This window comes from Myotis myotis, unplaced genomic scaffold, assembly GCF_014108235.1.
Source record: "Myotis myotis isolate mMyoMyo1 unplaced genomic scaffold, mMyoMyo1.p scaffold_m19_p_2, whole genome shotgun sequence".
NCBI classification, from domain to species: domain Eukaryota; kingdom Metazoa; phylum Chordata; class Mammalia; order Chiroptera; family Vespertilionidae; genus Myotis; species Myotis myotis.
In genome coordinates, this window is record NW_023416324.1 from 47,865,550 (window position 1) to 47,890,816 (window position 25,267).

Below are 25,267 nucleotides of genomic sequence, written 5' to 3' on the forward strand. Positions count from 1 at the left end.
GGTTCTTTACCTCTTCCACATGCAATACACAAAGAATGAAGACATACTGATTTGACTTGTTACGAGTCAGGTGAGTGGCCTTGGCAGGAAGGAACAGCCTTGCAAGTCTTCCTCATCATATATTAGGAAAGAGAAGGAACAATATATTTCTGGGGCTAGACACAGGGCAGGACATCAATAAACATCCAATGAAATGATGGCACAAAGACCTGGGGCAGTATTTTAGGTAACTGATAAGGGCCTGCACCCAATGCATAAAAGTCAGAATTTATGAGACAAATGGGGATCAATCATGTCACATTACTAAAGGACTCCTTCAGATAATACTTTCCTGATGCACTGTCTAGAGAACAAAGAAGGGAAGTCAAAGAAACTCAGTTTAACTCTGATTCTGATTAAATATTAAGTAGGAAACATAATAAAGATTTAAATCATGACATGACATTTTGCACAGCTCCTTGTATCTTCAGCATGGTCCTACTGGCACTTTCAAAGTCTAACGCTAGTGTGTATATTTTCCTCAACTGCACTTAGGAAAGAGAGGGTGATACAGACATTGGTGTTAGGCTACCCGCTATCCTTGGTTTCCAAAGCAGCTCCTTACCTGGCCGCTATCTTTGGTGGCACTTTCCCCCATGTATTAAGCACAGAGACAGGAAAGCCCAATTCTGATGCTGCGAGCTCTGGAAAGAAAGAAGTTCCCCTGGATGCCTCCATTGCTCAAATCTTCCTGTGCAGGTCAGCTAGTGCAAGTGGAGGAAAAGGGCTACTTCCCAAGGCTAATCCTCTTATGAATGGCACTGGGCATAGCATATACTTTCAAGCAAATCTTAGTAGCTAATACAACCATATTAGTGTATTTTATTTATTCGTGTATTTAATTCAGGTAATTAAACTTTCCTAACACTTAATGAGCCCAGGGACTAAAACTCCTGAGAGAAATCACCGGGAACAGCATTGGGTTGACTGTGACCAAATATGAGTTTTGGAAGCTTGAAGCCGACCCTCCCAAAAGTTTGTCCCTGGGATATTTTCAGCAGAGCATGAGATTCTTTGGAACACTTGAATGCACAATATAAGTCAAAATAAATGACACATGCTTATGTTACACGTCAAAATTATGAGACTGACTTTACTAGACTGAGTAAATAAATGCATACAAGTCTTCTAAACAGCCACGTATAAACGCACAGTCCGGGCGATGACATACTGCTGGATGCCTGTGCCTTCATTTATAAATGAAAACAATCCCCAGCTAAATTCTGGGGAATCATACCTAAGTGTCACATGCAGAGGCTACCACATACTTGTTTATCACTTCTGGTTTTACTCAGTGTAGAAATCTGGCATTCTATTTCTAATGTGCTAAGTCTGGTACAATGATAATGCCATACAAAACCGTTTATAAAGTACTTTCTCATATACCATCTATATTTGACAGGGTCAATGAATTTTATTTTAATATTTACTTATGTATTGGGACTTAAATTTAGCATGCAAATTTATATTATCAATAAATCAGATACTTTTTTGGAGAATTGGAAAAGTATCAGAATCCTTTTGTCTCCTGTGAATTCTTTATCTTAGTAGCCTTTGGTGCTTCCCTTCTTAATATTTAGTGTATTTTTACTTTTAATATTTCATGCAATTCCACATGCTTCTTAAATGGAGGAAAGCACGGGTGTTTCCTCTCTGAAATACAACCCACTTAATGACGTTTTCTTAGTAGATTAGACTTACACTTAAGAGATATGTCCAGTGAAAGACAGAAACCACAAGGTGACTAGAAGTTGGGTTCCTCACAGGGCTGCCTTTCAGAATCACCTTGGCAGCTCTTGCAACGCACCCAAGTCCAAACCTCACCCCCAAACCTCAGAATCAGGGTATCAGAGGTCAGTCCCAGGACAAGTACATTCTGAAACCGCTCCTGGCGATTTGCACATGCACTCTGGGGAAAGAGCCACGGGACTTGAACACATCAGGATTGCTCAGGCACAATAAATACCCAGGTCTCCCTGACTGCTCTGCCGAAGTAAGCAGGGGACTTGGGCTAGTCACTTCCCCTTTCTGAACTCCAGATTACTCATCCTGAACAAAGAACAACATAGATGCTCGGTGCCTCTTCTCTGCTTCTCCCTGAATGGTCCTCTCTTTCCTGCTCCTGGGAAATAGTCAGACCATTGGTTTAAGCTCTTAATGTTTGTATACTATCATAATGATCAAGGCAGGGGCTGTCACTTAAGTAAATGTGTAGGTGACACAAACATCTTGTGCCCTGAGAGAATTATGGGCTGCTTCAGAAGACTCAGAAGACTTTAAACTGGGGACCAGCCCAAATAGGCAGGGCGTCTTTCCTCACCAAGTGGGTTCTAAAGCAATCAAGCATACAGGACAGAAAATAGTGTTTATGGTTGTTTAAAAATAAAGCCGTGCCCACAAATACGGTAAGCTCTTTTTTAGCCAGAATGTTCTGGGAAAGGGTGTTAGAGCAAATTGAAATTTCTGGTTGAGTTACCATGTGCAAGGGCACACTCTTGCCAGTTTTCAAAGATAACAGCAAAATACACACATAACCCTGAGCGTAGCTGCTGGTTAAGAAGGCACTTCGGGACATTTCATCATTCCAGATACAAGTTCATTTTTGTTCAGCACTGAGCCTGCTGGGGTGTCCCACCCTCTGGACTATGTCCTTGCTCTCTGGGCTGTGCCCTCCCTGGACCCGTCTCTGACCATCCTGCTCTGTCTCCTGGGCTTACAACTTTCTCTCTCTAAATGCTCTAAGTTCAGCTGTCCTTGAGGATTTTGCCCAAGTTCCTGTTTTTCCTCTCTGTCCTCCCTTTCATTCACCCCCAAGGGCTCGCAGAGGACTCTGACATTTATATCTGGCCCTGGCTGTCTAGGAGACCCTCTTGCCTCAAACTCGACAGCAGCTGGAACCCCCTTCCTTGACCCAGGAGGCCCTTCTCTGGATTGGGCTTCTCAACCTCTCTGCTAATGAAACAACTTCTATCATAGTTCTCTAGACTCCAAACTTTAGTTCTGTTTCTGAGACCACCCCCTTGTTCCCTGACATCCAAAGAGGTTGTGACCAGTCCTACAGGTTCTACTGTCCCATCCAAACCTTCCTCCCTGGTGCCTTTGTCATCAACCTCTGGGTCAGGCCCTCCCTTGATCTGTGCTGGGAGATGACCGCAACAGCCTTCATTTCCTTGGTATCCCTGTGCTCTCCCCCAACCCTGTCAACCTGTCACATTGCTGGCCATGGACCAGTAATCCTAGATAATGGCCAAAGCTCATTAAACAGACATGAGCACGCCTGCGCTGTTGGGGGGTGGCTGGGAAGGAGGGACCTGAAGCACGACCACCAGTACAGCTTCCCCTCCTCTCTCCCTGGTGGCAGTGCCAGAGAGGATGCTCAGAGCCCCAGGGCTCCTGGAAACAATTGGAAACCCCTGCTCTGAGCCATCCTGGCTGCCACAGCCAGATATATCTTCTTAAAATTCATCTCTAATCATGCTGCCCCTCAAAAATCAACTGGTTGGTGGCGATGTATTCCCTTATTGCCATTCTAATCCCAGGTGTGTATCTGACAGAGAGGTGTACACATGTGCACCAGAACACATGCATTTCGATGTTCAGAGCAGCACCATTCATAACAGCCCCAAATGGAAACTGCCCCCAATGACCCACACAGAAGAATAACTCACTCAATGAAATACTCTACTGTAATGACAACAAATGAACTTCAAATACATGCAACAACGTGGATGAGCCTCACAAACATAAAGTTGAGTGAAACCACACAATAAAGTAAAAAAAGGAGTATATACCATAGGAGTTCAGTAAGTACAAAAACAGGTGAAACTATGCTGTCAGGCATGAGGCTAGGGTTACTTTAGAAGGGGCAGGTGGCTGAGGGGGCACCAGGGGGCTTTTCCCAGTGCTGGCGACATATGTGCATGTGTGTTTAGCCTGTAAAAAAATGATTACATTTATGATTTGGGTAAGGTGTTGTATGATATTATACTTCAGTTAAAAGTCACAAAAACAGCCCTAGCCGGTTTGGCTCAGTGGATAGAGAGAACGTCAACCTGAGGACTGAATGCCCAGGTTGCACGCTTGATCCCCAGTTGGGGCGTGTGGGCGGCAGTCGATCAATGATTCTCTCTCATCATTGATGTTTCAATTTTCTTCCCTCTCCCTTCCTCTCTGAAATTAATAAAAATATATTACACACACACACACACACACACACACACACACACACACACACACACACATCACATCACAAAAACAAAACAAAAACACCAACTGCTCCCAAATAAGTGCAACTTTGGCCCAGAAGCCCTTTACAATGTGGCTATAACATACGTTTTCAGTCTTCTCTCAACTATTTTTGTTTGTTTGTTTGTTTGTTTGGGGGGATTCTTTATCCCTTAAGGGTCCAGATACCTTCTGGGAGAAATTGTGAAATGCTATGGGTATGTACACTTTCTGGGGAGAGGGTCTGAAACATTAATCAAAGAGACCCGAAACCTAAAGGGATAAAGAAAAATCATCCTACCTGCAGTAACTCAAATGGTTCCTGGAACTGAACTCTGGACTTGCTCTATGATTTTTCCCCAGAAAGCCCTGGCCCCTCCCAACTCCCGCAAGTGAGATTCCACCCTTGTTTCCAGGTCAAGTCAGGTTACCTCTTCCACCAAGTCCCTGCTGATCCTCCAACCGGAGACTACTCCCTGCCTTCCCCCCATAGCTATTTATCAGGGGTTGGCTCCTATCCTTCGGTAGGCCCTGAGCATATACAAATAAACAAACCCTCAAAGCACTTTCAATCCAGTAGAGGGAAAACAAGATACACCCATAAATAACTTTGGGCAGAAAAGAAGCATAAAAGAAAGAGAGGTCAGTCCAAGGGGAGTTCAGAGGAGAGAATGATTCCTTTTGCCTGGGGGAAATCTGGGCAGGCTTCACGGAGGAGGTGGCACTGCACTGCAGGGCTTGTAGCTGGGAGGGGCGGGCATTCTAAACAGAGGGACAAAGGCTAGTGCCGTGAAAGCCCTGGCGCTGTGCAGGGAAAGGCAGGTAGCTGGGTTCATCCAGAGCAGAGACCATGAAGAAAAGCTTTGAAGGGGTGTGGGTTGGCATCAAAATGTTAGTCGCCAGGCTCAGAACTTTGAATTTTTAGATTGCAGGCAACTGAGAGCCACTGAAAAATGTTAAACAGGGAATGATTATGATCAGAAATGTGGCTTCTTGGAAAGTCAAACGGATGGAGGTGATCTATCCCTCCTTTGCGGGTCTAAAACACACTGTTCTGCCTCTATGGCACTTAACTGCCACTTGCTTATCTGTGTGCTTATCTTTTTGTGCTCCCCACCACCGCTGGGCTTGAGCTAATGAAAGACAAAAACGGTTTTAGTGCCAACATTCTGTCTTATGCACGGTGGCACTCAATAAATATTTACTTCAATGAAGGTGCAGTGTCTGCTTAAAATGGGCTTTGAACAAATGGGGAGAGTGGAAAGGTGAGAAAGAAAAAACACAGGGTGCAACATAAATGAGCTGGGCAGGTTCAGGTGCTCCATTCAACCTTACAATTCAGCGTCTCTGCCTAAATGTCCCCTGTGCTGAATGGCAGCCAGAGGAAAAATCGGCAGCCTTCAGTTACTTAAGGTCCTGTCCCAGGAAGTATGCGTGAGGAGCGCTGTCCCAGCCTATGTTCTCAGCGAACACTCTCAGTTTCAGGGGCGCCCTCAGTATAAAGGGGTCATTATTTCAAAAGAGTCCGCTTAAATGCCGATGAGCACCCAGAACATGGAGTCTGGGAGTCTGGCCTCACTCTGGGCGCTGTTTCCCGACTCCTGCTGGGATCTGGGAAGGTGGGGGAAAGAGATGGACTATGTGACCTCTCAGGCCCTTGGGTTTCTTATCTACAAACATGGCATTTCTACGACAGCAAGTACTTCGCTGCAGAGAAGGTGGCTCTGCCTGCAAATGAGCAAAACTGCATTGGAGAGCAATCCTCTCAGGCACTGAGCAGCTGTCCCCTAGCTCAGTACCATCTACACTAATAAAAGGGTAATATGCTAATTAGACCGGGAGACCTTACGGGAGACCAGGTGTCCTTCCAGACAAAGCCATGGTGGCAGGGCTGAGGCAGAGGCGGTTAGGGGCGAGCAGGCTGGCGGGGGGGGGGGGGGGGCAGTTGGTGGAGAGGACAGCAGGGGGGAGGGCAGTTGGGGGCAAGCAGGCCGGCGGGGGTGACAGTGGGGGCGAGCAGGCTGGTGGGGGGGGGGCAGTGGGGGTGAGCAGGCAGGCAGGGGGGGCAGTTGGGGGTGATCAGGCAGAGGCAGTTAGGAGAGATCAGGCAGGCAGGCAGGTGAGTGGTTAGGAGCCAGCGGTCCCAGATTGCGAGAGGGATGTCCGACTGCCAGACATCGGGCCTAAACTGGCAGTCGGACATCCATCCCCCAAGGGGTCCCCGAATGGAGGGGGTGCAGGCTGGGCTGAGGGAGCCCCCATCCATGCACGAATTTTGTGCACCGGGCCACTAGTTAATAATAATGTCCACTGGGCCGGTTTCTCTTTGTACATCACCACCTCTTCCCTTTTGAAGCTCTCCCGCTTCTATTATCACTCCTCAGAATCACCCTGTAATTAAATTACTTTGTACAGCCAGTGCATGAGAAAACAGAGGCAGAAGGAAATCGGACGCCTTGCCCAGGCCCCTCTGCACTGGGAAAGTACGCCAGTCCCCCACTTCCAGACAGGCTTTCCCCACTCCGCCTCACACTCTCTGATCTCTTCCGCCTTGGCGGGGCTCCAGGGTTTGGGGGAGGAACTTTGACGGGAGCCAGGACTCCGCAGAGGTGACCCAGTGATAACAACTGCCCTCACAACAGTTGTTCCCACTTGTGTTTGAGCTTAGGGTGGGCCCCTCCGCTTGGTCAGGGCCTGGGTGATGAAAGTGCTGTATCACGGCCAAGGGCAATACACGCAGAACCGAACCCCTGAGGATCGGAGCAGCCTGGGTGGCTTCCCTGAGGGAAGTCCTGGGAAAGCAAAAGCAAAACGTAGCACCGTTTGCAACTGCACAGGCCGAAAGCCGCACACTGCAAGGTCAGGCTGAGTGTGCACTGTGCTGACTGCGACAAGAACTGGTCCGTTTTCTGGTCTGAGTTTCCTTCCTTCTCCCAGCAAAGCCTCCAGCTCAGTCAGGCAACACACCCATTATTGGCCCCTACTATTTAGTCTAGCCCTATTTTTGGAGCTAGATCGGGGTGTTAGCCTTTTATTATTTTCTTTTTAAAAAGTAACAATAGGAATATGCTGAAAAAAATTCAAACTATATTGCATGTGTCTAGAATAGAAGCTCTTCCCTTCTGGTTCCACTCCAAGGGGGTAACTACTGTCCATAGTCTTTTTCCTTCCTCCCACCCCTTCTTTTGGCCGTCGCAAACACATTCATCATACCTGTGTATGTGGTTTTTTAAAATAAACATTATCATATTTACATATAGTTCTGCAAATTTCATTTTTCGCCCAACAATAAATATATCATGAGCAACCAGCTTTGCTCTTACCGGGGGTTGGCGCATTTCTCTAATTTTACATTTTTATCTTGAGACATTTAACATTTATAGAATAAAACACACAAAGGGAATATAATTATGTAGGATTCATTTTAAAAATTAGTTAATTCCTGCAACTGCTCTCTTTCCCCCCAATCATCCTGGGAGTCATTGCCAGACCAACCTCAGACCATGCAGGGAGGGGAGGAGCAAGACCACACAGTGATATCTGCCCGTTGCAGGACTTTCTAAGAGGTGGTTCAGGCCGGCTGGGTGCTGAGACACCAGTAGTACCTGGAAGCTGAGCCTGCAGAGCTGCAAGGCTCCTCACCCAGCGCCCACTCCCCGGGGAGGATCTGTTCTGGACAGTGGCAGGTGATAAGGGGGAGAGGCAAGTTCAGTGGAAGTACAATGCTTTGCAACTGTTTCCCCTTCTGGAAATCCAGGGGCCCACGGTTTGCAAGGGCAGCTGCTTTGTTTAAACATAGGGAACTTGAGTTCCTTTCTCACCAGCACATTCTCTCTGCAGACTCTGCCTGGGCCACCCACAAGCGTGTGGCTAACCCTGATAGCTATCCCCTGTCCAAGGAGGAGAGTAAGCTAATCCTGACTCCAGGGCAGAGACCGAGCCCAGGTCTGAGCTGCTATCTGGACCAACCAGATGGCGAGAGGCCGAAAGAATCCAGAGTAGCTACAGAGAACACCACGGAAAAGAGCAGGTCTCTGCCCTTAAGTCTGAGGGAGGGCAAGCTTCCTCTGCGATGTTTACTGAACACCGTGAAACAGCATTTTGGTTGTGGCCAGACCCAAGAGGTAGCCAATGTTTTGATTCCCAGCACTTCTCTCTGTGCACGACACTCTTCTAGGTCCTTCAGACACACTGACCAATACAGTTCTCCCCGTGGGAGAGCGCCGTTATAGTTCCCCATTACACGGATGGGGAAAGTGAGGCAGAGGAAGCTAAATAATTTACCTAGGTAGTAGCAGATAGAGGGTTTAAATCCAGGGTCTTTGGCTCCAAAGCCCACACACTTAACCAACAGGTTATATGCCTTCTTATGCTAGTGTGGTTTTTCTCAAGACGCATTATGACTGACTAGGTGTACTGTGTGTGGAAAAACAGTTCCATGGCACATCTATTTTGGAAAGCCCTAGTTCAAACAAAGATAGTGGGCTTTTTGCATTAAGATGCACTTACTGCAGCAGGCATATGGCTTGTAGCATTTCCCCCAATTATTTGAACACAGATATGTTTTTCTAGAAACAGCTTGTGAGAACAGTGTTCTGCTGGCCACACATTGAGTAAATGTGGGCAAAGGGAGTGGTTAGGAGCAGGGCTTAAGCTTTGGCTCTTGCCATTTAACTCATTTTGTAACTTTGGAAATTGCTTAACCTGAGACTCAATCTCTTCATCTGCAAAATGGGAACAACAATAGTCCCTGTACCTCAGGGAGCTGTTGTGAGAATTAAGTGCACATGTGAAGTTCTTAAAATGGTGCTTGGCTCTAAGCATTCAATAAATGGAAGATATAATAATGATAATCAAGAATCCTGAACAATTTTAAGAACAAAGGAATTATGAGAATTCATTAAAAGAAGCAGAGAATCCCAGTAAATATTAACACTCTGGAGCGATCTTTGCTGACAGTTCCTGTCAGAATAACATGAAAAACGTTTACTCAAAAGAAAATTCTAAAACACCATAAAGTGCATTACCATTCCAAGGGACGGAGAAACAAGGGGAACTATTTTTAAAAAGTAGCTCAGACAGAAAGTTTCTTTGGCCAAGAAGGTTTTCTGATTCAGTAACAGAAGCAGCCTGAGGACACCAGAGCCCATTTCCAGATCACCAACCCAAGCTGAGACTTCCTCCCCGAGGGACAGATCCAGGTGCTGGACCCACCACGCTCAGGGAAAGGAGGGAGGTGCAGGCTGACTTTTTATGGGGATAGATTCTCATACTTGAACTGAAAATGGCTTGGCATTAACAGGACGCCTTCCTGTTCCCATCTTACGGAGTGACTCACGCATCTGCCGTTTCACTTGCAGCCACTGTGGGAGAACTGCAGGAACTGACTCCACAAAAGGCACCCCCTTCCTGCCTGATGCAGCAGCCCCCACCCCCCTTTCCGGTCATGCCTGCCAAACATGTGACAGTTGACAAAAGCAACTCCCCACCCTCCAAAAAACCCCCATAAAACATCAACAACAACGAACGTCAAAATGTCAAGCCCTCCTCCCAGCTGCAGGAGAAGGCTGCTGCTCCCTGATGCAGAAGGGGAAGCTGAGGAGACAGCCCAGGGCTCCAGCACCCGGGGCACCTGAGGCAATTTGCTCTCAGTGGGCCAGAGTGGCTCTTAGCGCTGGACCAGCTTCCTGTTGTGCAACTATGTAAATGAACTTGTGCTTGGGCCAGGGCCAGCTGCAGTGTGGCAGGGATGTGTGAGTAATGGAGCCACTGGGGCAGCTTCAGCGAAACTTGCGCAGGCAGCCCACAGGCTCAGACTCCTGACGCCTGCCCCCGGGACAGGGGCCCCTCACGGGGCCACCTTCTCTGCCAGGGAAACGGTCCGTGTGGTAATGGACCGCCAACTTCCTGGCAAGCAGAGCCTGGGGAAGACAGGAGCCAGGAACATCGGGAGATAGGGAATGAGTTGGCGGGTAATTAAAACCTAGGGGACTGGACTCCAGGCTAGACTCGGGATGGTTTCTTTGGGTCCCTTCCAATCTGCCTCAGTTTCTTCATATGTAAGATGACATGGTCTCACCTCTTTCCCCAAGGCCTTGTCTGTGCAGGCATCAGATGCGTGTGTGCTTTCTGATGTCCACAATAACCCTGGAGGGTCAGCAGCTCACTCCCCAGTTTGCAGATGCAGAAACTGAGGCTTGGAGGAGTGAGTTCGCACGGCCAAGGTCTGAACGGATGCTGGCAAATTATCTACTGAAAATTAAAATCTTACTTTCAGGGATCCTTCTTTTGTATTGTCAAATGGAATGTGCTTCGGGAATTGTACATGGGTTTTGAAATTAGCTAAAAGCAAAATTTAATTATAATTCTCATATTAAATCATTAGCAAAAATAAATCACTAAAATAGTCCCATAGCCAAATATGAATGGTTTCTGTTCTAAGGCAACGCCTTGTTAATTGGTCTGAAGAAAGTTGGTTCTGAAAGACAGAACAGGCCTCTGGGTGGTGGAAAGAGCTTTGGGCCCAGGTTAAGGAGACCTAGGGTCATTCCAAGCCCAATCGTTAATTAGCTGCATAATTAAGCCAATCCCTTAATCCCGCTCCCCTTCCCTTTCTGTATCAGTAAAGCAAGGGGCCCGGATTAGATCCATGTTTGTCACTCATTTCCTTATGAAGACTCCTCTGAATGTACAGACACTCACTAAACTCTCTGCCCTCCAAAGACAGTTGTTCTTTGGGAATCCCCTGTTACAAAAATACACAATGACAAAATATTAACAGAAATGTTGTTCTCTTTTATTTTATTAACAGCAACATCTCCATATACTTGAACAAGAGCGCTGACGTTCAAGGCCTTACTTATTCAGGTTACAGTCGATGTGCGGCTCCTAGGAACATGCTCTCCGCCTTGGCAATACCCCGTCTGCTCCCCTTACCACCCTCTGTCCACACACTTTGAACTTTTCCATTAAATGGCTTCAAGCTCTGATTTTATCACATGCCAATCATTTCTTAAGAAACTACACACCAGGTTTCTATTTTTTGTTTGGAATAATAAAGCCACTTTTCGGTTAGTGATTTTTGTTTTGCACTAAACCACATTCATCATGCAACAGCTGAATAGCCACAGACTAATTGACACATCAGACACAGACCGAACGGTCGTGCTGGGCACAGAGGTGAATACCACCGGCGTGGTCACTGTCCACACAGCTCGCTCCAGTCCACGCCAAGTCTTTCCCATGATCCTGAGCCCTCTCTCTGGTTACCTCCAGCCTCGACCTCCCCTTGGAGCTCTGGCTTCTAATACCCACCTGCCTGCTTAACATCTCCACTTGGCTGTCTCTAAAACACACCTCAGTGCTCACTTTGGCAGCACATATACTAAAATTGGAAGGATACAGAGAAAACTGGCATTGCCCCTGTGCAAGGATGACATGCAAATTCGTGAAACGTTCCATATTTTAAAAAATTAAAATAAAAAATAAAACACACCTCAAACTTAACATGTGTAAACCACCTCCAATTCTTCCCCCCGTGTCGGCCAAAATCTTTCCTCCCTTGGCATTCCCCATTTCTAAAATGGCAACACCACTCGCCCAAATGCTCAGGCCCCAAACACTTGGAGTCATTTTGACTCCTTTCTTCCTCTTAACCCCAGAGGTAGCTCTGCTGGCACCACCTACAAAAACACATCCTGAACCGAGGCTTCTCTATAGCAACTCCCTGCTCCCAGCGTGGTCCAGGCCACCCTCATCTCTCTCCTAGACTCCTGCGATGGCCTTTTAGTTGGCCTTTCCCATTTCTCTCCCGCTGCCCTACAGTTTATTTCACAATCAGCAGCTGGAGGGAAGCTTTCTAAATTCAATCTGATCACATTGTTCTTTTTTTCTCCAATCCTTCAGTGGTTTCCCATCATTCCTAGAATAATTCCAAGTTCTTTACACGGTTTATGAGACCTTAGATCTGGCCTGTGGCCACTACTCCCGTCTTGTCTCCCACTCTCCTAATTCTTGTGGTTTACTAGCTTTCCCATAAATGTACAAGGCCTACTCCCGCCACAGGGCCTTAGCATATGCTGTTCCCCTGCCTGGAATGCTCTTTCCTTAGATATGTGCATGGGTTATCCTCTTCGTTTTCTCAGTTTTCTGCTCACAGCGCCTTCTCAGGAAGGCCTTTCTTGATTGCCCTGCCTGAAAGAACCATCACCCTACCTCACCTGTCACTTTGTTTCCTCTAATTTTGCTTCAATTTCCTTCTAAACGTGGATCACTCCCTGGCATATTCTACGTGTTTTTTGTCTGCCACTGCCCCAGGAATACCGTCTCTTCCATTGTGTTTGGCTTTTCACCAGTTCCAGGCTCAGAAGACCACCTTAATTCCAGTCTCTGCTGGAGAACAGAGCAAGTCCTTACAACCTTCTTTGTATCCACTGACCACCAACGCCCGGCAGGTTTTCCATGCAGGGGCAAGATTGCAATACAACCTAAGTTTACTGGGCACCTATTCATGCCAGGCCCCACGTGATGCTCCAGGGGTACGGCAGGGAGGCAAGGCCAACCTTATAAAGGTGATAAAACTTGTTATGGGTGTTGTATGGGCATGTGTGCTCCATGCCCAGGGCACCAGGGCTGGCCTTTTGGAAATGGTGTTCAAGACCTATGACTTCAAAGGAAGAGCCTGCTTCAGAGTTGTCTACTTGGAAAGTTAGAGATTTACTCCTCATGACCCTCCCATTACTGAGGCAGATGAGCCCCGGGGGTGAGGGAGGGAAGTGTGTTTCCACTCCGGCAGGCTAGCAAACCAGAGCTGGGCTCGAACAGACACAGTGAGGCCACATATTCAGAGACTAAAGGACATGCTTAATCTGAGTCTAATGTGGCCGTGAAGGCCCCTGTGAAACCAAACTGCTGTAGGCTTGTCCGTAGTCACAACTCTTTTAAAAACACTTTTCAATACTTTTCAAAGAGAAAAAAATGTTCATATATTTTTTAAAAATATATTTTTATTGCCCTGGCCGGCTTGGGTCAGTGGATAGAGCGTCGGCCTGCGGACCAATGGGTCCCAGGTTCGATTCCGGCCAGGGGCACGTGCCTGGGTTGTGGGTTCCATCCCCGGTGGGGGGTGTGCGGGAGGCGGCCAATCGGTGATTCTCTCTCATCGTTGATGTTTCTCTCTCTCTCTTCTCCCTTCCTCTCTGAAATCAATAAAGAAATATATTTATATATATATATATATATATATATATATATATATATATTATTGATTTTGGAGAGGGAGAGAGAGAGATAGAAACATCAATGATGAGAGAGAATCATTGATTGGCTGTCTCCTTCACGCCCCCTACTGGGGGTTGAGCCCACAACTCAGGCATGTGCCCAGGAATCAAACTGTGACCTCCTGGCTCATAGGTCGATGCTCAACCATTGAGCCACTAGGCTGGGCAAAAAAAATTCATATCTTTTGAACCAATAATCCCAACCCAGGGTATTTATCCTTAGGAAATAATCCAAAGTAAAAGGCATATGTATAGAGATATTCACTGTGGCATATTGATTAAAATATTTAAAATGAAGAAAATAAAAATTTATAACATGTAGAAATGGATAAATTACAGCATGTCAGCCAGATGGAGAATCCTATGCCACTGAAAGTATATGTTATGTAGGTTGTATTGCTATATTAAAATATTTAAGTTATTACATTAAATAAAATAGTTTTACCCATGCTATTCTAAGCTACATAAAAGTTATACATGGAAATGGACAGAGTGGTCAGAACATAGAAAGCAAAGTTAATTTGCTAAGTAGGACTATAAATATTCTTTTGTTATTATTGTTTTGAGCGAGAAAAACCTATATACATTGGGGCCTTGACTTACGAGTGTCCTGACTAACGAGTTTTTCGAGATACGAGCCGTCTCTTGGCCGACTTTTTGCTTAGAGCTGCGAGCTAAAATTCGGGTTACGAGCCAGCTTCAGATACCCCACCGCTAGATGGCGCAGCGAACGTCACAGTGAACGCCACATCAGCCCAGCATCACGTGTCTCACTCGTTCACTTTATGATTTGAAATACGAGTAATTTGAGTTACGAGCTCCGTCACAGAACAAATTAAACTCGTAAGTCAAGGCCCCACTGTATATATAAAAGCCTAAGCGACCGTTATGACCAGTTGACCGAACGATCTGTGGACCGGTCACTCTAATGTGCACCGACCACCAGGGGACAGATGCTCAATGCAGGAGCTGCCCTCTGGAGGTCAGTACTCCCACAGCCAATCTCCCGTGGTCCCTCCCCCCCAGCCAGCTAGGTGGTCAGTGTGCTCCCACAGCCAACCTCCTGCTCCCCCTTCTGGCCGGCCCCAACTAGGACTGGGTGAGATGGTCCTGATCGCCAGCCAGGCCAAGGGACCCCACCCGTGCACAAATTCATGCACTGGGGCTCTAGTAAGCATATAACACATAAACAAATATAATTAAGTCTTCCGTAGTTCTTTCTCACCTACCTAGAGCAAGGGTCTGCAAGTTACAGCCTATGGGCCAAATCCTGTCTGCAGTCATATTATTGGCAAATAAAGTTTTATTGAAACATAGAATGCCCACTTGCTTATGTATTATCCACTTTGCCGGCAGAACTGAGTAGTTGGGACAGAGCCTGGATAGTCCAAACAGCCTATAATAGTTACCAGCTGGCTCTCAGAGAGAAGTGTGCCAACCTCTGAACTAGAGTCAAGAAAGCTCCTGACTTCACTCAGAAGTCCACCTCATCTATAACCTAATAGCAGTCCATGAACAAATAGGAAATCACCTGTTTTATACTTTCATCCACTAGCTCTTTTTTTTTTCCCCCAAATGATGATTTTCTTGTGATTATTTAAAAATATATGTCTTTTTATTCATTTCAGAAGAGGAAGGGAGAGGGGAGAGATAGAAACATTAATGATGAGAGCGAATCATTGATCAGCTTCCTCCTGCATGCCCCCTACTAGGGATTAAGCCTGCAACTGGACATGTGCCCTGACCGGGAATCAAATCATGATCTCCTAGTTCATGGGTCTACGCTCTACCACTAAGCAACACCAGCCAGGCCATCCACTAGTTCTTAAAAGAGATTTTTTTTTAAACAAATGACTCCTTCAAATACATCTCCATGTTGTTTATTTCCACTTCGACTTGGGTATGTAAGTCATGCATTAATCATATAGCTTAGCTAATTTGACCTCAGTTCATTTTTATAAAATATACTAGAGGCCCGATGCACAAAAATTCATACAAAAATGGTCCTTCCTTCCCCTGGCTGCTGGCACCACCTTTGCTCCTGTCAGAGCAGCCTTTCTGCCTTCCCACGCTGCCCAGAGGCCCCACCCCTGGCCGCTCGGCGCCTCTGTCTGCACATTAACCTGCCATCTTTGTTGGGTTAATTTGCATGCTCACTCTTGATTGGCTGGTGGGTGTCGCAAAGATACAGTCAATTTGCATCTTTCTCTTTTATTAGTGTAGATAGTGGGGAAAGGAGACAGAGAAATACTTCTTTTTATTTTTATTTTTATTTATGTTTATTTTAAGAGTCTTGTAATTTTAGCTCTTACAGTGAATTAATTTTTGCATATGGTGTATATGGATATCCAGGTTTCCCAGCACCATTTGTTGAAAATATTATTTTTTTTTATTTTTATTTTTTATTGCTTAAAGTATTACAAAGGGTATTACATATGTGTCCATTTTATCCCCCCGCCCTAGACAGTCCCCCAGCCTCCCCTATCCCCCAGTGTCTTATGTCCATTGGTTATGCTTATATGCATGCATACAAGTCCTTTAGTTGATCTCTTACCCCCCTACCTCCTGCCCCCCAACCCTCCCCGGCCTTCCCGCTGCAGTTTGACAATCTGTTTGAGGCAGCTCTGCCTCTGTATCTATTATTGTTCAAAAGTTTATAATGGTCTCTATTATCCATGAATGAGTGAGATCATGTGGTATTTTTCCTTCATTGACTGGCTTATTTCACTTAGCATAATGCCCTCCAGTTCCATCCATGACGTTGCAAATGGTAAGAGTTCCTTCCTTTTTAGAGCAGCATAGTATTCCATCGTGTAGATGTACCACAGTTTTCTAATCCATTCATCTACTGATGGGCACTTAGGCTGTTTCCAGATCTTAGCTATGGTGAATTGTGCTGCTATGAACATAGGGGTGCATGTATCCTTTCTGATTGGTGTTTCTGGTTTCTTGGGATATATTCCTAGAAGTGGGATCACAGGGTCAAATGGGAGTTCCATTTTCAGTTTTTTAAGGAAACTCCATACTGTCTTCCATAGTGGCTGCACCAGTCAGCATTCCCACCAGCAGTGCACAAGTGTTCCTTTTTCTCCACATCCTCTCCAGCACTTGTCGTTTGTTGATTTGTTGATGATAGCCAGTCTGACAGGTGTGAGATGGTACCTCATTGTTGTTTTGATTTGCATCTCTCAGATGATTAGTGACTTTGAGCATGTTTTCATATGTCTCTTGGCCTTCTGAATGTCCTCTTTTGAAAGGTGTCTATTTAGGTCCTTTGCCCATTTTTTGATTGGATTGTTTATCTTCCTTTTGTTAAGTTGTATGAGTTCCCTATAAATTTTGGAGATTAGGCCCTTATCAGATATGACATTGGCAAATATGTTTTCCCACACAGTGGGTTTAGAGAAATACTTCTTAAAGATTAGTTCTGAGAATTAAAAAGCATTTCTTACAATTTACATTTTTTTGGTTTGCTTTTTAAAGCTTCTTTGGCCTTTGGGAAGAATAAACAAATGAGAGTTCCTGGCTATTCTGACTGATTGCACACCTGGACTTTAAGGTCATGATTTTCTTGTATAATGTCATTGACAAGTGCAGCCAACATGAACTTTTCTTTCAAGCTGTTTTTAAAGTTCCTGGAAGAAAGTTCACCATATCCTAAACCAAAGTCCCTACCAAGTTACCTGGCACCTGTTTCCTTTGTTTGCAAAGAGGGACAAAATTTCAGCCTCTGCTTTAGGTCCAAGAGCACAACCTCAGATTTTGAAGGCGCTGGCCACCAAAGTTACAAATCACCCCTCCATTCCAGCATTCTTAGAGTTTACAACAATTAGAATAGCTGTTTGACATTGGAATACATTATTGAGAAAATGTCTGTCTAAGGGCAAACTCTAAAATCCATCAAGGAAGCAAAATCTAAGTCAAAAGTCACAAACTGGCAGCTGGTGGGTAGAAGCTGGCCTACAGGCTTGTTTTACTTGGCCCGCAGAGAATTATTTAGACAACAACAACAAATGAAGCCAACATTTAGAAATTGGGCTTTTTCACTTAAAAGTCCAGGTTTCTGGCTTCTTTCCAAAGGCACACTCCCTTGAGGCTGCAGATCCCAGGTGGACCAGCCTCACTCACAGCTCTGCTGTCCTGGCCTGGGTCCTCGAGCATCTGAGTCCGACCCCAGGGTAAGCCATCTTTGGGAAAGGTGTCCCAACGTTTCAGGCAGGTGATGGGACCAATGATAAGTTTAGGTATTAAAAACCTCAAAGTCCTGCCTGACCTGCGTGGCTCAGTGGTTGAGTGTTGACCTATGAACTAGGAGGTCAAGGTTTGATTCCTGGTCAGAGCACATGCCCAGGGTACAGGCTCAATCCCCAGTGAGGGGCATGTAGGAGGCAGCCGATGGATGATTATCTCTCATCAGTGATGTTTCTATCTCTCTCTCCCTCTCCCTTCCTCTTTAAGTCAAATATATATATATATATATATATATATATATATATATATATATATATATGAAAGAACTCCCAAATTCCTGAGACTGAATTTCAGTTCTTTTTCCTTCTCCACCTAGAGGCAGCATGAATGAGGGGGAACTAGGCAGAGAGAGTCTCCCATGGCCTTTCAGGAATGCCTTGAAGAAGGGAGTCACCAAAGGGACTCATCCACATCACCGTGCACGAATACACTGCCACCAAGATATGTGTTATCCTCCCGACCCCAGTCTCTGCTATTTCCCCTGACTTCTACAACCACCACATGTTTAATCATTTACATAGATACGTGCTGGGCATCTTCTGAAGACAGGCTGCTATTACAATACGTTCACGAAAGAATTCAGGAATTCTCTGATCCCAAGAATTTGACGAACTGAGTTGGGAAGCAAACTCCCACACAAAGAGGAGAGACAGCCCCTCACTCTGTGCCAGGCACTGAGCACAGAGCTTCCGTCCCCACCATGGCTCTCTGAGTCAGTGTGACTATTATCTCAATAGAGGAACACAAAGAATGGTCAGTGGGGCCCAAATGATAGGTAGAGTCCAAAGAAGATGAAGAAAACTAGTGCAGAACATTGTGTTCAAAGTGACACATATTACCTCAAAAAAGAAACAGCAAATTATACCCTCTGATGGGTCTCTGCATCAAAATGCGATTTTCCAGTCTTTGGAACAGACAGTGACTTTTGGTGGTACTAGTACACAGTCATACATTCTTTATTTTAATAACTAATATTTACCTTAATGTTTATTAGGAGACGATAATGACATACTAGACCAATGGTTTTAAGGATGGCATTGTTTGAGAAATGGCTAAATTAACAAATGGGTTCATTTGAAATAGATTTAAAGAAAAACAATAAACATGTATTAGATGGCAAGTTGGTACCATAAATATTCTGATGATGGCATGTATAATATTGGTGTTTTACTCATTAGAAGAGTAAAGATACAAGAACAAAAGTCTCTGATTGCTTATTATAAAACTCTCAGTAACACTGGGTTTGCTAACAATAGTGTCTCTGGGTGGAACATTATCACCAAGTCACCTTCCCGGAATCTGAAGTAAGGAAGGAATGGGAAGCTGGGTGAAAAAATGCCCTCTAGTATTTTAGGAATTTAAATCTTGGATTCTCAGCATCAAGGTTTAGTACGTATTGTACCTCGTACCCGAAGCAGAAGCAAGGTTCGTCTTGCCACTGTCAGCTCGGCGTAGGCAAAACAACATCACAGCCCAATTAAATGAAACAAAATGCAACGCATGCTTGTTAGTAAGTAATAAAAACTGCACCTAATTCCATGGCACCGAAGTTTCTTGTATTTGCTGCAGATACAGCCTAAAGCAGTGATGGCGAACCTATGACACGCGTGTCAGAGGTGACACGCGAACTCATTTTTTTGGTTGATTTTTCTTTGTTAAATGGCATTTAAATATATAAAATAAATATCAAAAATATAAATCTTTGCTTTACTATGGTTGCAAATAGCAAAAAATTTCTATATGTGACACAGCACCAGAGTTAAGTTAGGATTTTTCAAAATGCTGACACGCCGAGCTCAAAAGGTTCGCCATCACTGGCCTAAAGCAACAGAACAGGAGTGAAACCTAGATAGGGCTGGATTAGATAAGGAGGAGGCCTTTTAGAGAGGAGGACCCTTTGCACGGTGGGTGAGGCCCCAGGGTAAGCGGACAGTTTAGGTTTACTCGTCTGCCTTTGTGTAAATTTGCTCCTTAACCTTGTCCCACATGCACAAAGAAGCCCTATTTAAATTTGACATATATTTTTAAAGCTTCAGAAAACTCAAAAGGGCGAGTAATAAAGGCTGCTGTAATGCTTAAGCTATTTCTATATTTCTGCTCATCAGTAAAAGGAATCTTTTTGTCTTTGGAAACAGGAGCTAAGTTATGAGGCAGGGCATGTCTACGTAAGAAATGTCCAAACCTGTAGAGAATTTTTATAAAAATTTGTTTGAGCCAAACAGGATACACCTGGAAGTGAGATCTCAACAGACTGAGAAAAATGTGTCAGAGAGTAACCGTTTGCCGTTTCTTTTATGCATGTGAGATGAAGGAGACCTGCAAGGAAGACTACATGAAAGTGGGAGGAATCAACTTGCAGGCCAGTCAAGATGGTGGCTCCCCTGGGGGTGGTTACGGTGTATTTCATAGGTGTGCTATCCTGATGCACAGAAACAATGGGCTTCCTGAAGGCGACGATAAACCTTTCACTAAAGACTTTATATGCCCGGGGAGTGACTACCCACCGTGAGGTGCCTAGTTAGGAATTTATGATCAGATCTCCCTGTGAGGTTACTTTCCATTGAACCCCCTTTTTTCCATCAAGCTTTTTTTTAAAAAGGGATTGGTCCCTAAGAGACTTGGGAACATCAGTCGGATGCTAAATAATTTTCTGAAGATGAAGAAAATGGGACTGATATGTAGACTACTGAAAATGGTCAATCTTAATAGTAATATAAACTAATATAATAATAATAAGCCACTTTGGGTATGTGAGAGAGGGGTGGGAGAGACAGAAGGAGGGAGGGAGAAAGAAAAGGAAGGAGAGAGATGGGGAGAGGAAGAGAGAAAGAGAATTCTCAAAAGCATTGCTTTAGAATGATGATAATACTGACAATAAGAAACAGTATTTATTGGGTTCTTTCTATATAGCAGGCACTGTGCTAAGGGCTATGCAAAGACCACTTTATCTTCACACTAACCCTGTCATCCCCACTTCAAAGTAAGGCATGAAAAAATTAAGTAAATTGGAGCTAGCAAATCAGTGCTGGGATCAGTAGACTGACTCCAGACCTTTGCTTTTAGATGCTGGTTTCTCAGTTGCCTTCTAAGCAAGATGGTTCCAGGCTCAGCAGCAGAAATGTGTGACTCCCAACTGCTTGCTGTAAGTGAGCCCGAGCCTGAGCTGTGACTCTCAGGGAGTCCGAGGAAAGACAGAGGCTACTGGTGGGTGGTGTTTCCTCTTCACTGTGTCCCACGCCATCGGGCACCTCTCCAAATCATTGACTTTCAGTAGATAAAGAACATTCATGAGAAGGGGTGCCAATTTGTGGTCTCTGGAGAGAGTCCACATATCTTTATGTAAACAGATAGAAACAAGAACGGGTACAGAATCAAGAATGTATAACCACGGAGCTGCTAGGAGGACGCAGGTGTTTTTGTGACGGGCCATGTAAACGCTATCCATTTCATCCTCCTCACTATAACCCTACCACATGTGCATTAGGCCCGTGTTAGAGATGGGAAGAGTGAGGCCCAGAGAATGTCAATCATTTGTGCCAAATCACACACCTAGGAAGGGGCCTTTTGAGCCCGGGCCTCTTTAGCTTCAAACCCTCCCTCCTAGCATATCACCAAGGGTGTATGTCAGCCCATTTAAAACACCAGCCAGAGTGGTGCCCAGGCTGGACCAGCTCAGCCACTTACCAGCTGTGTGACTGAGGGCCAATCACTCATGTTCTCTGTGCCTCCTTCCTCACCTGTAAGGTAGGAATATAATAGTACCTTTCCTCTCAGGTTGTATTGAGGAACGCATAAGTTAATATTTGTAAACTGTATACGCACATACGTGTTTGTGAAATAAATACAAACTCTGTCTCACAGAGGCTTTTACAGGCAGCTGACAAACCAAGTGCTAGTGGATACATTATCAATGGAAAATGCATCTAATTAGCTCCTGCAGAGGCCAACACAGCAAGCCTACCACCAGCACTGGCCGTGGGACCCAGGAGGCTTTGCTCTGAACTGCCGAACTGAAGAATACACTACGAACCAAGTCCCGGGCGTTAGTCCCAGATCCAATGTGAATGAGCTGCGTGACTTGGAGAAGGCATTTCCTTGTCTGGGCCTCGGTTCTCCCACGGTAAAAGCTGCCAGGTCGCAGCGCGACCATGTGGCATGGCACAGGGAAGGAGAGGACGGACAGACATGGGGTCCAAGTGCCCTGAGTTCTGGTTCCACCGGAATTTTATAACCTTCGACAAGTGGCTTCATTTCTTTGAATTTCGATTTCCTCCTATCCTCTAAACTGAAGAAAATGCTATCTCCGCCCCCCCCCTGCCCAACCCCCCAAATCTCACAGGGTTTGGGGCAAATAAGGAAGTGCATCTGAGAAACCCTTGGCAAAGACAGATCTATATGAGCATCTCCCGTTTCTGGGTATCAGGTGTGCACTTAGTAAATCTTAGCACAGTCTTATTTACTTGTCTTTCTGTCCTCCTAGAATCTAAGGTCCTCAAAGGCAGGGCATCTCTGTCTATATTCCTGCACTTGATAAAAAAGTAAGTACTTAGGAAAAATCCATTGATTGAATTTGTGGAAAGTAGGAATATGCAAATCAATGAATAAATGACTTTGAAGTTGCATAAGAAGCCCCTCCACCCCCCCCCCCCCCCGAACAACAACAACAAAAACAAAACCACCCTGACCTAAAGATTTTAATTAATGTCCAAAGTACTGAGAAGGGAAGATATGCAGGTATAAAGTTCTTCTGTATTACCCGCCTTCTTTTCTCTGGGGAGGTGGTTTGGGTGGGGAATGGCGAGTTCAGATACTATAAAGTGGTTAAATTAACATACTCAGCAGGTACACCAACTTTCCAGAGCTGAATACCAACTGAGATAATTAAAGGCCAGAGCCTTTGCCTTTTTTAAAATCGACTCCCCTATAAACTACCTGCTGACAAAGGCATAATTAAGTTGACTCTTGTAAGAAACAGAAGACAACTTTTCTCCTCCATTCTTAATTAAAAATGTAGTCCCCACTTTGCCCCCAAGCTCAATGAGCACTCAAATTCACTAGAACTGAAAGGAACTACACTTTTAGGGGTTTTTCTTTTCTTTTTAAAATGAAGCCTGCAATATCCTTTCTTTCCAGTTACCAATCCGTCAGACGCTCAGAAGTCGCTGTGCTGGAAAAAGCAACTGGAGGGAGGCAGCTACCCAGGCCAGGAGGTGGCCACACCAGCTCCGCCTGAGGGACGGAGACATGCCCAGGAGCCTCCCCCATCACTGTTCATCTGTGTGGCCTAAAATAAAATCTGCAATTTTTAAATGCTTGTTCTAAAAATAGGGAGTTTGGCTGAAACCCACCAGTTGGTGTTTTGATTTTTAAATTATGTACCGGTAAGCAATCCAGGGAGGTTGCAATTTTATTTTGATGTCAAGGTTCTAAAACATTTGTTCTCTTTGAATGTGGGGAAAGGTGAAAGGAGATAAAAGGAAGGTGGGGATGATGATGATGCAGAAGGCTTAACTTCCAGTTTGAAAGCAAAAGGCAGCTAGACATCCCTAAAACAAATAACATATTTTAAAAGTTTTATTTTGGGGGCAAGGGGGAGAGGAAAGAGCCAGGGGCTAAAACTTACTCAAAATGGAAGAGAAACTGGTAAGTTTCAACCTACTCATATCGTTCCTGATGTCGTTTCTGGAACCAACTCCTAATGGGCAGCTTTAAAAGCATTAAGAATTTTCTGAGTGTTGGGTGGTCCAAGACTTGGTCTTTGAGATAAGAATTTTAAAGTCTCCATAATCAGAATGCATTTCAAGAAAGATGTGCTATTATAGCATCTTAATGAATGAAGATTAATTTCACATGACATGGGGGCTATTTTTTAAAAGTTCTCGTATAATGGGAGTGGGGTGAGTGGGAAGTGTTATAAGAAGCTATGGGCTTTTGGACAAAAACACTGAAGTACCTTAAATACTTGATTTCACTTGTGAATTTTAGCAACGCAATTTTCAGCTGATCACTAGAGATTTGGAATGTCGTGTGCGTGTGTGGGTAGCATCATGTGTGAACCATGAGAGCCACCGTTTACCCCCCTCTCCCCGGAACAAACACCCACAAACCGATGGGGATGCTCTGAAGGTTAAATTGGTTAGTTTAGTTGTCCAGGAATGTACGCTATGCAAACAATGTCGGCTCCCTGTGCCAAGGCACAGATACTGTGGGACTGGAGGCTGCTGGCCACGAGAAGGATGGTGGAGCATGTAGTTCTACTCACTGGGGCAAAGTGGGAACTCTCAGAGAGTGGTTGTGACGTGTCAGCATGCTAATCTGCCAAGGACAAATCATTACAAAACTTGCTATATTAGAACCAGAGACTGTTAGTCTGTGTATGTGTGTGGGGGGGGGGAGGGGGGGGACAGAGGCGGGGAGGGCAGGAATAACGATCCCTCCTTTTAGGGATGAAAAAAGGGGAGAGAAGATACAAAGTGGACTACAGTTCACTTTCAAAAGGATTCTTCTGCCTGCAAAATGGTTCTTTTGAAGAGGGAAATCCTGGGTATTTAAGAGTTTGGTTAAAGATCAAACAAAAAATACCCTGGCTTTTCAAATGCTGGTGGCAGAAAGGCTAACGTGTTAGGAGGCAGGCTGCCAATCAAAGATCAATTCCATAGGAAGGTCAGAGAAGCACAGGAAGGAACCTGTGGGCTTCTGGGAAGAGGCAGTTTGCTTTACAAAAATCTGCTTTATGCATTTTTTTTTCCTTCAGAGAAACACAGGGGATGTGGGATCTTCAATCAAGACAGAAAAAAAGGGGAGAGGAAGGGAACAGGGGTCTGGGGCAGCTAGGAGAGAAGGCCCGCAGTGTCTCCTTGGATGGCAGGTGGTTTATTTGCACCCTCTAGGAGTTCCTGAAATAATTAACATGCACCGCCATTCTTGTTTTTCCAGTCGTGATTTCATCCAGTCCATGCAGAAACTCAGAATTAAATGTCATGGTTTTGTTCTTTGGAAAGCAAAACTCCCCCCAAACGAGGGAGTTCTGCATACCGCTGAGGGCATGTGAGCTCTGAAACGTTTGCAGAGCGCTAATCATTAACACGCCACTTCTGAAGGTAGAGCTTCCCCTTTCTTTGCTGATGGTAACAATTCCTTCCGTTGGAACCTGCCCTGTCCTGGTTTACTTTCTGTTTCTCCCCCTCGTTTCCACGCATTCTTCTGAAACACATGCGAGGCCCCGAATAGCCTCCCTCTCTGCAGGCCAGCTCAACACTTCCCTCACAAGCCCTCATTTTTCAAAATAAATTCATCACTGACTTATTTTTCCAAGACTTCTCCCTCTTCTCACTCCGCTGGAGGGAAGCTCCCTCCTCCTTAAATAATGCAGGAGAATAAAGAAGAGGTAATAAGATCTGTAAGAAACTGAATTTCAAAAAGGTGTCAGAGAAAGACTAGTCCGGCAATTAAAGATGGACACAGACAGCTCTGGG

At 45.1% G+C, this 25,267-nt stretch overlaps 1 protein-coding gene, 1 long non-coding RNA gene and 1 other non-coding gene across 6 annotated transcripts in view; 2 read left to right on the top strand and 1 right to left on the bottom strand.

The window, feature by feature from the left end:
- GNG12 (G protein subunit gamma 12) overlaps positions 1 to 25,267 on the bottom strand; it is a 120,173-nt gene that overhangs the window by 20,321 nt on the left and 74,585 nt on the right. The gene's annotated exons all lie outside the window — the stretch shown is intronic.
- Positions 11,624 to 11,730, top strand: LOC118677834. Its single transcript, XR_004974560.1, has one exon. It is a non-coding gene; the product is annotated as a U6 spliceosomal RNA (small nuclear RNA).
- LOC118677068 lies at positions 21,833 to 23,086 on the top strand. Its single transcript, XR_004974315.1, has 3 exons — positions 21,833 to 21,912; positions 22,273 to 22,330; positions 22,926 to 23,086. It is a non-coding gene; the product is annotated as an uncharacterized LOC118677068 (long non-coding RNA).